A 13,121-nucleotide genomic window follows, 5' to 3' on the forward strand; every position below is an offset into this window, starting at 1 on the left:
GTGAGCCATGGCACCCGGGCCTGAATGCAGCCTCTTGCCTTGGCCAGGTTATCATTCAGAGAAGCAGCAGGAGTTGGGGAAGGAAGTCCCAGCACTCCTAGCAGAGGCCTGGGATGTCAGACTCTGTCCTGGGCACTTGCTGGGGCCCTGTGAGAGACAAGGCCTGCACAGGAGTCCAGCGGGGTTCAAATAAGTGAAGGCTCCGGCTCCTCACGCGGAGGAATGAGGGCTCTTCATGTCTCTGCCACATCTGCCACCCCTGCCCATGAGGAGTGGCTAGTTACCCAGACCCCAGAGCGGCAGTGTGGCCAGCTTGATGACCTGCTGCTAGTCGTGCATGACCTCCCAGGCAGGGAGTCAGCCTGAGCTACTTGCCTTCCGTTCTGCTCCTGGCAGGAACCAAGCTGGAGACCTGGACATGCCCAGCTCCTCCTGATGTGGAGACCTGAGAGGAGTTTCTCTCAAGGATGGATTCCAAGGCAGGTGTTTTGTGTGGGGCCCAAGTAACAACAGTGCTCCATGGAGTCAGCAGCCACTCTGAACTCCCTGTGGAGCCCAGTCCCCAGCCGCCAGGCACCCTCAGGGGTATGCTCTGCAAGGGAGGGTTCAGCGGCCCCTGACCACCTACACCCCCTGCAGCGGGCCACCCCTGCCATCTCCAGTTGGCCGCTGCAGATGGCTGCGACCCTGTCCTCACGAGGCCCCTGTTCCCCAGGAGGCTTCTGTGTCCCCTTCTGTAAGATCCCAGCTGCCCAAGCAGACGTGGCACATGACCTGCCTGTAAAAGTCAGCAGCAGGTGCTGGCAGCCTCTGGTTTCCCTGTTCTTATTTATTATTATTTATTTTTTTATTTGTATGTATGTATGTATGCATGCATATATATGTATTTATTGAGACGGAGTTTCACTCTTGTTGCCCAGGCTGGAGTGCAGTGGCGTGATCTCGGCTCACGGCAACCTCCACCTCCTGGGTTCAAGTGATTCTCCTTCTTCAGCCTCCTGAGTAGCTGGGATTACAGGTGTCAGCCACCACGCCCAGCTAATATTTTTGTATTTTTAGTAGAGATGGGGTTTCACCATGTTGGCCAGGCTGGTCTTGAACTCCTGACCTCAGGGATCCACCCGCCGCAGCCTCCCAAAGTGCTGGGTTTACAGGCGTGAGCCACCGTGCCCGGCCCTTTTAATTTTTTTTTTTTTCTTTTACTTTTTTCTTGAGACAGAGTCTTGCTCTGTCACCCAGGCTGGAGTGCAGTGGTGTGATCTTGGCTCACTGCAACCTCTGCCTCCTGGGTTCAAGCAGTTCTCCTGCCTCAGCCTCCTGAGTAGCTGGGATTGCAGGCGCCCGCCACCATGCCCAGCTAAGTTTTGTAGTTTTAGTAGAGATGGGGTTTCGCCATGTTGGCCAGGGTGGTCTTGAGCCACCTCCCAAAGTACTGGGATTACAGGTGTGAGCCACCGCACTCTGCCATTTATTTTTAGAGATAGCATCTTGCTGTGTTGCCCAGGCTGGAGTGCAGTGGTGCGATCATAGCTTACTACAGGCTGGACCTCCCGAGCAAGTGATCCTCTCACGTCAGCCCCTTTATTTTTATTTTTTATAGACATGGGGTCTCACCTGTTGACCAGGCTAATCTCAAACTCCTGGCCTCAAATGATCCTGCCTGGGTCTCCCAAAGTGTTGGGATTACAGGCATGAGCTGCCACGCCCAGCCCAGTTTCTCCATTCTGATGCCATCATACTTGCTCTTACCTTCCTGATATCCCACCCATCCCTATTCCCTCCCCATACAGCTACCCTGCAGCTCTCAGTGGCTTCAGACCTTGTAGCTCCAGTACATTCTTTGGGACACATTTCTCTGTCTTGAACACTTCACATTCCCTTGGATACAATGTGGGCATTTGCCCTCTGGCCTTAGACATCGAAGCCTCTTACCTGGCCCAGCCTTCCCAGGCTTATACACTAAGCCTGTTCTCTGCCAGGCGTGTAATCCCAGCTGAGATGGGCAGGTGGCTTGAGCCCAGGAGTTTGAGACCAGCTGGGCAATATGGCGAGACTCCTTCTCTACACACAAAAAAAGTGTGTATATATATGTATTTGTGTGTGTGTGTGTGTGTGTGTGTGTGTGTGTGTATTTGACAGGGGAAGAAGAGGGTGTCTGGCATTTATTAGGGACCTAAATAAGTTCAGAATATTATGTTTAATCTCCTTGACTACCTATTGAGTTACGTATCTCTCCCACTTTGCCGATGAGAAAAACGAGGCTCAGAGAGGTGACATGCAACGTCGCATAGCCTGAGGGTGGTAAAGCCAGGATTTTAACCCAGGTCTTTGGGACTCTAAAGTCCAGTCAGAATTTTTGGTGAAGTGTCTGCTCGTATTTTTTGCCTGTTTTAAAAACTGAATTGTTTGTCTTCTGATTGATTTTGTAAGAGACCTTGATCATTATATATTCCAGATATGAGTCCTTTGTCGGATTCTGTTTTGTGAATATTTTCTTGATCCATGACTTGTCTTTCTTCCCCCCCCCCATCATCATCTTTTGAAGAGCTAAAGTTTTAAATCTGATTAAAATTTAATTTGCTGATTTTTTTTTTTTTTTGAGACAGAATCTTGCTCTGTCGCCCAGGCTGGGGTGCAGTGGTGCGATCTCACCTCAGTGCAACCTCCGCCTCCCAGGTTCAAGCAATTCTTCTGCCTCAGCTTCCCAACTAGCTGGCATTAGAGGTGCACACCACCATGCCTGGCTAATTTTTGTATTTTTAGTAGAGATGGAGTTTCACCATATTGGCCAGGCTGGTCTTTTTTTTTTTTTTTTTTTTGAGACACAGTCTCACTCTGTGGTCTAGGTCGGAGTGCAGTGGTGCAATCTTGGCTCACTGCAACCTCTGCCATCTGGGTACAAGGGATTCTTGTGCCTCAGCCTCCCGAGTAGCTGGGACTACAGGCTGCCACACCCAGCTAATTTTTGTATTTTTAGTAGAGAAGGGGTTTCATCATGTTGGCCAGGCTGGTCTTGAACTCCTGACCTCAAGTGATTGGCCCGCTTCAGCCTCCCAAAGTGCTGCGATTACAAGTGTGAGCCGCCGCACCTGGCTTAATTTGTTGATTTAAAAAATCGTTTGTGCTTTTTGTGTCCTATTTAAGAAATCTTTGGGCCAGGTATAGTGGCTCATGCCTGTAATTCCAGTATTTTGGGAGGCTGAGGCAGGAGGCTTAATTGAGTCCAGGAGTTGGAGACCAGCCTAGGCAACATAGCAAGACCCTGTCCTTACAAAAATTTAAAAAATTAGCCAGGCATGGTGGCTCGAGCCTGTAGTTCCAGCTACTCCATTGGCTGAGGCAGGAGGATCTCTTGAGCCTAGGAGTTTGAGGCTGCAGTGAGCTCTGATTGTGCCACGGCACTCCATTCTGGGTGACAGACCAAGACTTTGTCTCTAAAGAAATGAAATAAAAAAAATAAATAAAGTAAAATGCATTTTAAAAATTAAAAAAAGAGCCAGGCACGGTGGCTCATGCCTGTAATCCCAGCACTTTGGGAGGCCTAGATGGGCAGATCACCTGAGGTCAGGAGTTTGAGACCAGCCTGGACAACATGGTGAAACCCCATCTCTACTAAAAATAGAAAACTTAGCTGGGCATGGTGGCTGATGCCTGTAATCCCAGCTACTCGGTAGGCTGAGACAGGAGAATCGCTTGAACGTGGGAGGCGGAGGTTGCAGTGAGTTGAGATTGGGCCACTGCACCCCAGCCTGGGCAACAGAGGGAGACTCGGTTTAAAAAAAAAAAAAAATTGGCCGGGCGCGGTGGCTCAAGCCTGTAATCCCAGCACTTTGGGAGGCCGAGACGGGCGGATCACAAGGTCAGGAGATCGAGACCAGCCTGGCTAATACGGTGAAACCCCGTCTCTACTAAAAAATACAAAAAACTAGCCGGGTGAGGTGGCGGGCGCCTGTAGTCCCAGCTACTCGGGAGGCTGAGGCAGGAGAATGGCGTAGACCCGGGAGGCGGAGCTTGCAGTGAGCTGAGATGCGGCCATTGCACTCCAGCCTGGGCGACAGAGCGAGACTCCGTCTCAAAAAAAAAAAAAAAAAAAAAAAATTAAAAAGAGCACTTCTGGGAGTGAAAAAGAAAAACCTTTCTCTTTTTTTTTTTTTTTTTTTTTTTTTTTGAGACGGAGTCTTGCTCTGTCACCCAGGCTGGAGTGCAGTGGCCGGATCTCAGCTCACTGCAAGCTCCGCCTCCTGGGTTTACGCCATTCTCCTGCCTCAGGCTCCCGAGTAGCTGGGACTACAGGCGCCCGCCACCTCGCCCGGCTAGTTTTTTTGTATTTTTTAGTAGAGACGGGGTTTCACCGTGTTAGCCGGGATGGTCTCTCGATCTCCTGACCTCGTGATCCGCCCGTCTCGGCCTCCCAAAGTGCTGGGATTACAGGCTTGAGCCACCGCGCCCGGCCGAAAAACCTTTCTCTTGATGCCTAGAGAACTGTGCTAGCTCCAAAGATAAAGCTTTTACTTTAGGCGCTGGCCTCAAATTAATCTTGTAGGAACTTTTTTTGTTTTGTTTTGTTTTGTTTGTTTTTTGTTTTTTGAGACAGAGTTTCGCTCTTGTTGCCAGGCTGGAGTGCAGTGGCACGATCTTAGCTCACTGCAAGCTCCACCTCCTAGGTTGAAGTGATTCTCTGCCTCAGCCTCCTGAGTAGCTGGGATTACAGGTGCTGGACACCACACCTGGCTAATTTTTGTATTTTTACTAGAGATGGGGTTTCACCATGTTGGTCAGGCTGGTCTCAAACTCCTGACCTCGTGATCTGCCCACCTCGGCCTCCCAAAGTCCTGGGATTACAGGCGTGAGCCACTGCACCCGGCCTTATTAATTATATTTAAGGCTATTCAAGTTTTCTTTTCTTTTCTTTTCTTTTCTTTTTTTGAGACAGAATTTCACTCTGTTGCCCAGGCTAGAGTGCACCAGTGTGATCTTGGCTCACTGCAGCCTCTGCCTCCCAGGTTCAAGTGAGTCTTGTGCCTCAGCCTCCCCAGTAGCTGGGACTACAGGCGCACATCACCACACCCAGCTAATTTTTGTATTTTTACTAGAGACGGGGTTTTGCCATGTTTGCCAGGTTGGTCTTGAACTACTGCTGGCCTCAAGTGATCCACCTGCCTCGGCCTCCTGGGATTAGCACTTTGGAAGGCCAACGCGGGTGGTTCACCTGAGGTCAGGAGTTCAAGACCAGCCTGTCCAACGTGGTGAAACCCTGTCTTTACTAAAAATACAAAAAATTAGCCCAGCGTGGTGGCAGGCACCTGCAATCCCCGCTACTCAGGAGGCTGAGGCAAGAAAATCGCTTGAACCTGGGAGGTAGAGGTTGCAGTGAGTTGAGATTACACCATTGTACTCCAGCTTGGGCAATAAGAGTGAAACTCCGTCTCAGACAAAACAAAACGAAAGAGAGAGAGAGAAAAAAAAAAAAACCCACAAAGTGCTGGGATTACTGGTGCGAGCCACCTTGCCCGGCCTATTCAAGTTTTCTATTTCTTTTTTTTTTTTTTTTTTTTTTTTTTTTTTTTTTTTGAGACGGAGTCTCGCTGTGTCGCCCAGGCTGGGGTGCAGTGGCGCGATCTCGGCTCACTGCAAGCTCCGCCTCCTGGGTTCACGCCATTCTCCTGCCTCAGCCTCCGAGTAGCTGGGACTACAGGCGCCCGCCACCTCGCCCGGCTAGTTTTTTGTGTTTTTAGTAGAGACGGGGTTTCACCATGTTAGCCAGGGATGGTCTCCATCTCCTGACCTCGTGATCCACCTGCCTCGGCCTCCCAAAGTGCTGGGATTACAGGCTTGAGCCACCGCGCCCAGCCTTCTTTTTCTTTTTAAGATGGAGTCTCGCTCTGTCCCCCAGGCTAGAGTGCAGTGGTGCAATCTCGGCTCACTGCAAGCTCTGCCTTCCGGGTTCACGCCTTTCTCCTGCCTCAGCCTCGCGAGTAGCTGGGACTACAGGCGCCCACCACCACGCCCTGCTAATTTTTTGTATTTTTAGTAGAGACAAGGTTTCATTGTGTTAGCCAGGATGGTCTCGATCTCCTGACTTTGTGATCCGCCTGCCTTGGCCTCCCAAAGTGCTGGGATTACAGGTGTGAGCCACCGTGCCTGGCCTTCTATTTATTCTTGAGTGAGCTTTGGTGGTTTATTATTTTTAAGGAATTTGTCCATTTTGTCTGTGTTGTTGAATTTACTGGCATAAAGTCGTCTATGAAATTTCCATCAAAAATTTTACTTTTGATGGGTTATTTGTACTTTGAACATGTCATTGGACTGCCTCTGGTTTCTGTTGTTTCAGATAAGAAGTCACTGAGCCACCGCTGGTCGGGTGAGGTGGCTCATGCCTGTAATCTCAGCACTTTGGGAGTCTGAGGCAGGAGGATTGTTTGAGGCCAGAAGTTTGAGACCAGCCTGGGCAACACAGTGAGACCCGCATCTCTACAAAATAAAAGTTAAAAAAAGCCAGCTGCTTGTCAATATTGATGTTTTCCTACACATGATGAGTCTTCCCAATTGCTGCTTTTATGATTTTCTCTTTGTCTTTGAACAGTTTACGATGTAGCTGGCTATGGATCCTTATGTATTTATCCTGTGTGGCATTCTTTGAGCTTCTTGGATGTGTAGATTACTGTTTTTTTTTTTTTAAATCAATTTTGGGAAGTTTTTTTTTCCATCATTTCATCAAATATTTTTTTCTGCCCTCTCTCTTTGCTTTCCTCCTGGGACTCCTATATGCTTGTTGTGCCTCCCACAGGTCTCTCAGTCCTCCTCTTCCTCCTCCTCCTCCTCTTTCTTCTTCCTCCTCCTCCTCTTTCTTCTTCCTCCTCCTCCTCTTTCTTCTTCCTTCTTCCTTCTTCTTCCTCTTCCTCTTCCTCTCCTTCTCCTTCCTCTCCCTTTCCCTCTCCTTCTTCTTCCCTTCTCCTCTCCTTCTTCTTCTTCTTTCCTCCTCCTCCTTTTCCTCCTCCTTCTTCTTTCTTCTCTTTCTTTTTGGAGACAGGATCTTGCTCTGTTGCTCAGGTTGGAGTGAAATGGTGGAATCTCAGCTCACCTCTGCCTCTTGGGTGGTCCTTCCACCGCAGCCTCCTGAGTAGCTAGGACTACAGGTGCACACCACCACTCCTGGATAATTTTTGTTTGTATTTTTTTTGTTTTTTGAGACGGAGTCTCGCTCTGTCGCCCAGGCTGGAGTGCAGTGGCGCGATCTTGGCTCACTGCAAGCTCTGCCTCCCAGGTTCACACCATTCTCCTGCCTCAGTCTCCTGAGCAGCTGGGACTACAGGCGCCTGCCACCACACCTGGCTAATTTTTTGTATTTTTAGTAGAGACAGGGTTTCTCCGTGGTCTCAATCTCCTGACCTCGTGATCCGCCCGCCTCAGCCTCCCAAAGTGCTGGGATTACAGGCGTCAGCCACTGCGCCCGGCCAATTTTTGTATTTTTTGTAGAGACAGGGAATCACCATGTTAGCCAGGCTGGTCTTGAACTTCTGAGCTCAAGCAATCTGCCCACCTCAGCCTTCCAAAGTGCTATTCATTTTTCTTTGCTTTTTCTCCTCTTTCTTCTTTACTTTGGATGGGATGGTTGTTGTTCTTTCCTTTTCTTTGTTTTTTTCTTTTGAGATGGAGTTTTACTCTTATTGCCCAGGCCGGAGTACAATGGCACCATCTCTGCTCACCACAACCTCTGCCTCCCAGGTTCAAGTGATTCTTCTGCCTCAGTCTCCTGAGTAGCTGGAATTACAGACATGCACCACCACGCCCAGCTAATTTTGTATTTTTCGTAGAGAAGGGGTTTCACCATGTTTGTTAGGCTGGTCTCAAACTCCTGACCTCAGGTAATCCACCCACCTTGGCCTCCCAAAGTGCCGGGATTACAGTAGTGAGCCACCACGCTAGCCCCCACTTTTTTTTTTTTTGGTGACAGAGTCTTGTTCTGTCACTCATGCTGGAGTGCAGTGCAGTGCAGTGGTGCAATCTCAGCTCACTGCAACCTCCGCTTCCTGGGTTCAAGTGATCCTCCAACCACAGCCTCCTGAATAGCTGGGACTATAGGTGCACACCACCATCCCTGGCCAATTTTTGTATTTATTTATTTATTTATTTTTTGGAGAAAAAGTCTCGCTCTTGTCGCCCGGGCTGGAGTGCAATGGTGAGATCTCAGCTCACTGCAACCTCCACCTCCCGGGCTCAAGTGATTTTCCTGCCTCAGCCTCCTGAGTAGCTGGGATTACAGGCGCCTGCCACCACACCCGGCTAATTTTTGCATTTTTAGTAGAGACGGGGTTTCGCCATGTTGTCCAGGCTGGTCTCGAATTCCTGACCTTAGGTGATCTGCCTGCCTCAGCCTCCCAAAGTGCTGGGATTATAGGCGGGAGCCATTGCGCCTGGCCAATTTTTGTATTTTTTGTAGGGACAGGGTTTCACCATGTTAGCCAGGCTGGTCTTGAATTCCTGAGCTCAAGCAATCTGCCCACCTCAGCGTTCCAAAGTGCTATTCATTTTTTTTGCTTTTTCTCCTCTTCTTTAGTTTGGATGGTTGTTTTTCTTTTCTTTTCTTTTCTTTTTTGGGGGGGGATAAGGTCTTGCTCTGTTGCCTAGGCTGGAGTGCAGTAGTGCATTCATGGCTCACTGTAGCCTCAATCTTCTGTGCTCAAGCCATCCTCCCACCTCAGCCTCCCAAGTAGCTGAGACTACAGGTATGCACCACCACACTTGGCTGAGTTTATTTATGTATTTTTTTTTTGGTAGAGATGGAGTCTTGCTATGTTGCAGAAGCTGGTCTCGAACTCCTGGGCTCAAGGGATCCTCCTACTTTGGCCTCCCAAATCACTGGGATTACAGGCATGAGCCGCTGCACCTGGCCCAGCTTGGCTAGTTTCTGTTGATCTTCAAGTTCATCAATTCTGTCTTCTGTCACCTCAAGTCTATTGTTAAACTCCTATAGTGAATTTTTCATTTCAGTTACTGTTCTTTTCAACTCTGGAATTCCCTTCCCTTTTCTTTTTTTGTAACCAGTCAAACCATTTGTGTGTGTGTGTGTGTGTGTGTGTGTATATATATGTGTGTGTGTGTGTATATATATATGTGTGTGTGTGTGTGTGTGTGTGTGTGTGTGTGTATATATATATTTTTTTTTTTTTTCTTTTTGAGATGGAGTCTTGCTCTGTTGCCCAGGCTGGAGTGCAGTGGCATGATCTCAGCTCACTGCAACCTCCACCTCCCGGGTTCAAGCAATTTTCTGCCTCAGCCTCCCGAGTAGCTAGGATTACAGGCACCCACCACCACACCTGGCTAATATTTTTGTATTTTTAGTAGAGATGGGGTTTCACCATCTTGTCCAGGCTGGTATTGAACTCCTGACCTCGTAATTCACCTGCCTGGGCCTCCCAAAGTGCTAGCATTACAGGCGTGAGCAACCGCGCCCGGCCTCCAGTCAAACCATTACAGTTCAGTGGCATTAAGTACATTCATAATGTTGTGCAACCTTCATAACTATCCATTTGCAGAACTACTTTTTCATCATTTCAAACAGAAACTCTACCTATTAAACAATAACTCCCCATTCCCCCATCTTCCCAGCTTCTGGTAACCCCTATTCTTCCTGTCTCTATGAATTTTCCTACTCTAGGTACCTCATATAAGTGGAATCATACAATATTTGTCTTTTTGTGTCTGGTTTATTTCACTTAACATAGTGTTTTCAAGGTTCATCCATTGTTGTAGCATGTATTAGAATTTCATTCCTTTTTAAAAAAATTATTTATGGCCAGGTGCAGTGGTTCACACCTATCGTCCCAGGACTTTGGGAGGCCAAGGCGGGAGGATGACCTGAGTCTAGGAATTCAAGATCCTCCTCGGCAACATGGCTAGACCCCATCTCTACAAAAAAATACACAGATTAGCTGAGCGTCATGGCACACACTTGTAGTCCCAGCTACCTGGGAGGCTGAGGTGGGAGGATCACCTGAGCTCAGGGAGGTTAAGGTTGCAGTGAGCTGTGATTGCACCACTACACCCAAGCCTGGTTGACAGTGAGACCTTGTCTCAAAACAATAAAACGTAGTAAAATAATTTCTACCCCCTTATCAAGATTCTCTATTTTTGATTCATTGTCATCACACTTTCCTTTTGAGTCTTTAAACATGGTTTACTTTAGTTCTGTGAATGTGTTTTTATTATTATTATTATTATTATTATTTTTTTTTTTTTTTTGAGACGGAGTCTCGCTGTGTCTCCCAGGCTGGAGTGCAGTGGCATGATCTCGGCTCACTGCAAGCTCCGCCTCCCGGGTTCACGCCATTCTCCCGCCTCAGCCTCCCAAGTAGCTGAGACTACAGGCGCCCGCCACCACGCCCGGCTAGTTTTTTGTATTTTTAGTAGAGATGGGGTTTCACCATGTTAGCCAGGATAGTCTCGATCTCCTGACCTCGTGATCCACCTGCCTCGGCCTCCCAAAGTGCTGGGATTACAGGCTTGAGCCACCGTGCCCGGCCGATTTTATTATTTTTTAAAATTTTTATTTTTATTTTATTTTCTTTTTGAGACGAAGTCTCACTTTTGTCCCCCAGACTGGAGTGTAGTGGTGCAATCTCAGCTCACTGCAACCTCTGCCTCCCAGGTTTAAGCGATTCTCTTGCCTCAGCCTCCCAAGTAGCTAGGATTACAGGTGCCTGCCACTACACCCGGCTAATTTTTTTTTTTTTCCCCTGAGATGGAGTCTCGCTCTGTTGCCCAGGCTGGAGTGCAGTGGCACAATCTCGGCTCACTGCAAGCTCCGCCTCCCGGGTTCATGCCATTCTCCTGCCTCAGCCTCCCGAGTAGCTGGGATTACAGGCGCCCGCCACCACGTCCGGCTAATTTTTTGTATTTTTAGTACAGACAGGGTTTCACCATGTTAGCCAGGATGGTCTCAATCTCCTGATCTTGTGATCCACCTGCCTCGGCCTCCTAAAGTGTTGGGATTACAGGCGTGAGCCACCACGCCCAGCCAATTTTTGTATTTTTAATAGAGATGGGGTTTCACCATGTTGGCCAGGCTGGTCTCGAACTCCTGACCTCAGGTGATCCACCCTTCTCGGCCTCCCAAAGTGCTGGGATTATAGGCGTAAGCCACCGCACCTGACCTTTTTTTTTTTTTTTTGAGACAGAGTCTCTCTGTGTTGCCCAGGCTGGAGTGCAGTGGTGCCATCTTGGCTCACTGCAACCTCTGCCTCCCAGGTCCAAGCGATTCTCCTGCCTTAGCCTCCTTAGTAGCCCAAGCTACCCATAAGCTCTAGGCTGACCCTAAGGCTGCAAGCACAGAAAAGATCCCAAAGGACCAGACCTGGCTGACTGAAAAACAGCCTGAACTTTGTGCTCTACCAAGTGTGCACCACCATGCCTGACTCATTTTTGTATTTTTAGTAGAGATGGAGTTTCACCATGTTGGTCAGGCTGGTCTTGAACTCCTGACCTCAAGATCCTCCTGCCTCGGCCTCCCAAAGTGCTGGGATTACAGGCGTGAGCCACCACGCCTGGCTATTTTTATTTTTATTTTTTTTGAGATGGAGTCACGCTGTCACCCAGGCTGGTGTGAAGTGGCATGATCTCAGTTCACTGCAGCCTCCGCCTCTCAGTTCAAGCAGTTCTCCTGCCTTAGTCCCCTGAGTAGCTGGAATTACAAGCATGTGCCACCACGCCCAGCTATATTTTTCTTTTTTTTTTTTTTTTTTTTTTTTTGAGACGGAGTCTTGCTCTGTTGCCCAGGCTGGAGTGCAGTGGTGTGATCTCGGCTCACTGCAAGCTCCACCTCCCGGGTTCATGCCATTCTCCTGCCTCAGCCTCCCTAGTAGCTGGGACTACAGGCACCCGCCACCACACCCAGCTAATTTTTTGTATTTTTAGTAGAGACGGGGTTTCATCATGTTAGCCAGGATGGTCTCGATCTCTTGACCTCATGATCCGTCCGCCTCGGCCTCCCAAAGTGCTGGGATTACAGGCATGAGCCACCTCGCCTAGCCACGCCCAGCTAATTTTTGTATTTTTAGTAGAGACGGGGGTTTCACCATGTTGGCCAGGCTGGTCTCGAACACCTAACTTCAGGTGATACACCCGCCTCGGCCTCCCAAAGTGCTGCGATTACAGGCGTGAGCTACTGCATCTGGCCATGAATGTGTTTTTAACAACTGCTCAGTCTTTGTCTTGCTATATGCAACATCTGGGGATGATCAGTGACTTTCCACTGCTTACTTTTTTCCCCTTGCGTTTGAACTGGATTCTAATGCCCCCTATAGGCGGTTGTTGTCATTGCTTTGTGTTTGTTTTATAATTTGCCATGGTGTGTGCCCACTGGTGTCTCTGCCTCATTTTAAAAAAATTCTTGTTTTTGTTTTCAAGTTTGAATTCTTAGGAATACCCTTGTGTCTGTGTAGCCTTAGGTCAGCCAGATAGAGGCTGGGCTCACTCACCTTGAGCCAAGGAGAGTTCTCCTCTGCCAATGGATCTGGGTGTGGGTGGGAGAGCACAAAGTTCAGGCTGTGTTTCAGTCAGCCAGGTCTGGCCCTTTGGGATCTTTTCTGTGCTTGCAGCCTTAGGGTCAGCCTAGAGCATATGGGTAGCTTGGGCTGTCTCTGCTTTCTGCTGCAAATGAAACTAATATGTGTGACCCAATTGCAAATACATCAGGTTTCTACTCGCTTGCCACTAAGATTGTCACTTGCACTGACATTGCTGGGCATGGGTATCGTCCCTTTCTCCCAATCAAATGAGCTCCCTTTGGCAGTAAAGCTGCCAGCCCTTAAGGTGTACCCACCGTGGCAGAACCTCTGCAGCTATCCAGCTGGGAATGGGGAGAGGGGGAGCCGTCCTGGCAAGAACACCACAGAACCCCCCACTGTTCTCACTCAGAGGTGAGCAGTTTTCAAGCATATATATGCCTCTGAGACTGCTATAGGTCTTTCTTTGTTTTTCTAACATGTAATTACTTTTGTGTGTGTGTGTGGAGACACGGTCTCACCATGTTGCCCAGGCTGGTCTCAAACTCCTGGTCTCAAGCGATCCTGGTGCCTTGGCCTCCCAAAGTGCTGGGATTACAGGGGTGCATCCCGCACCTG

At 48.8% G+C, this 13,121-nt stretch overlaps 1 protein-coding gene across 1 annotated transcript in view; it reads right to left on the reverse strand.

Annotated features, from left to right (window-relative positions):
• The window catches only part of ZNF48 (zinc finger protein 48), a 240,731-nt gene that overhangs the window by 52,967 nt on the left and 174,643 nt on the right, over positions 1–13,121 (reverse strand). The gene's annotated exons all lie outside the window — the stretch shown is intronic.

This window comes from Macaca thibetana, chromosome 20, assembly GCF_024542745.1.
Source record: "Macaca thibetana thibetana isolate TM-01 chromosome 20, ASM2454274v1, whole genome shotgun sequence".
In the NCBI taxonomy this organism is placed as follows: Eukaryota; Metazoa; Chordata; class Mammalia; order Primates; family Cercopithecidae; genus Macaca; species Macaca thibetana.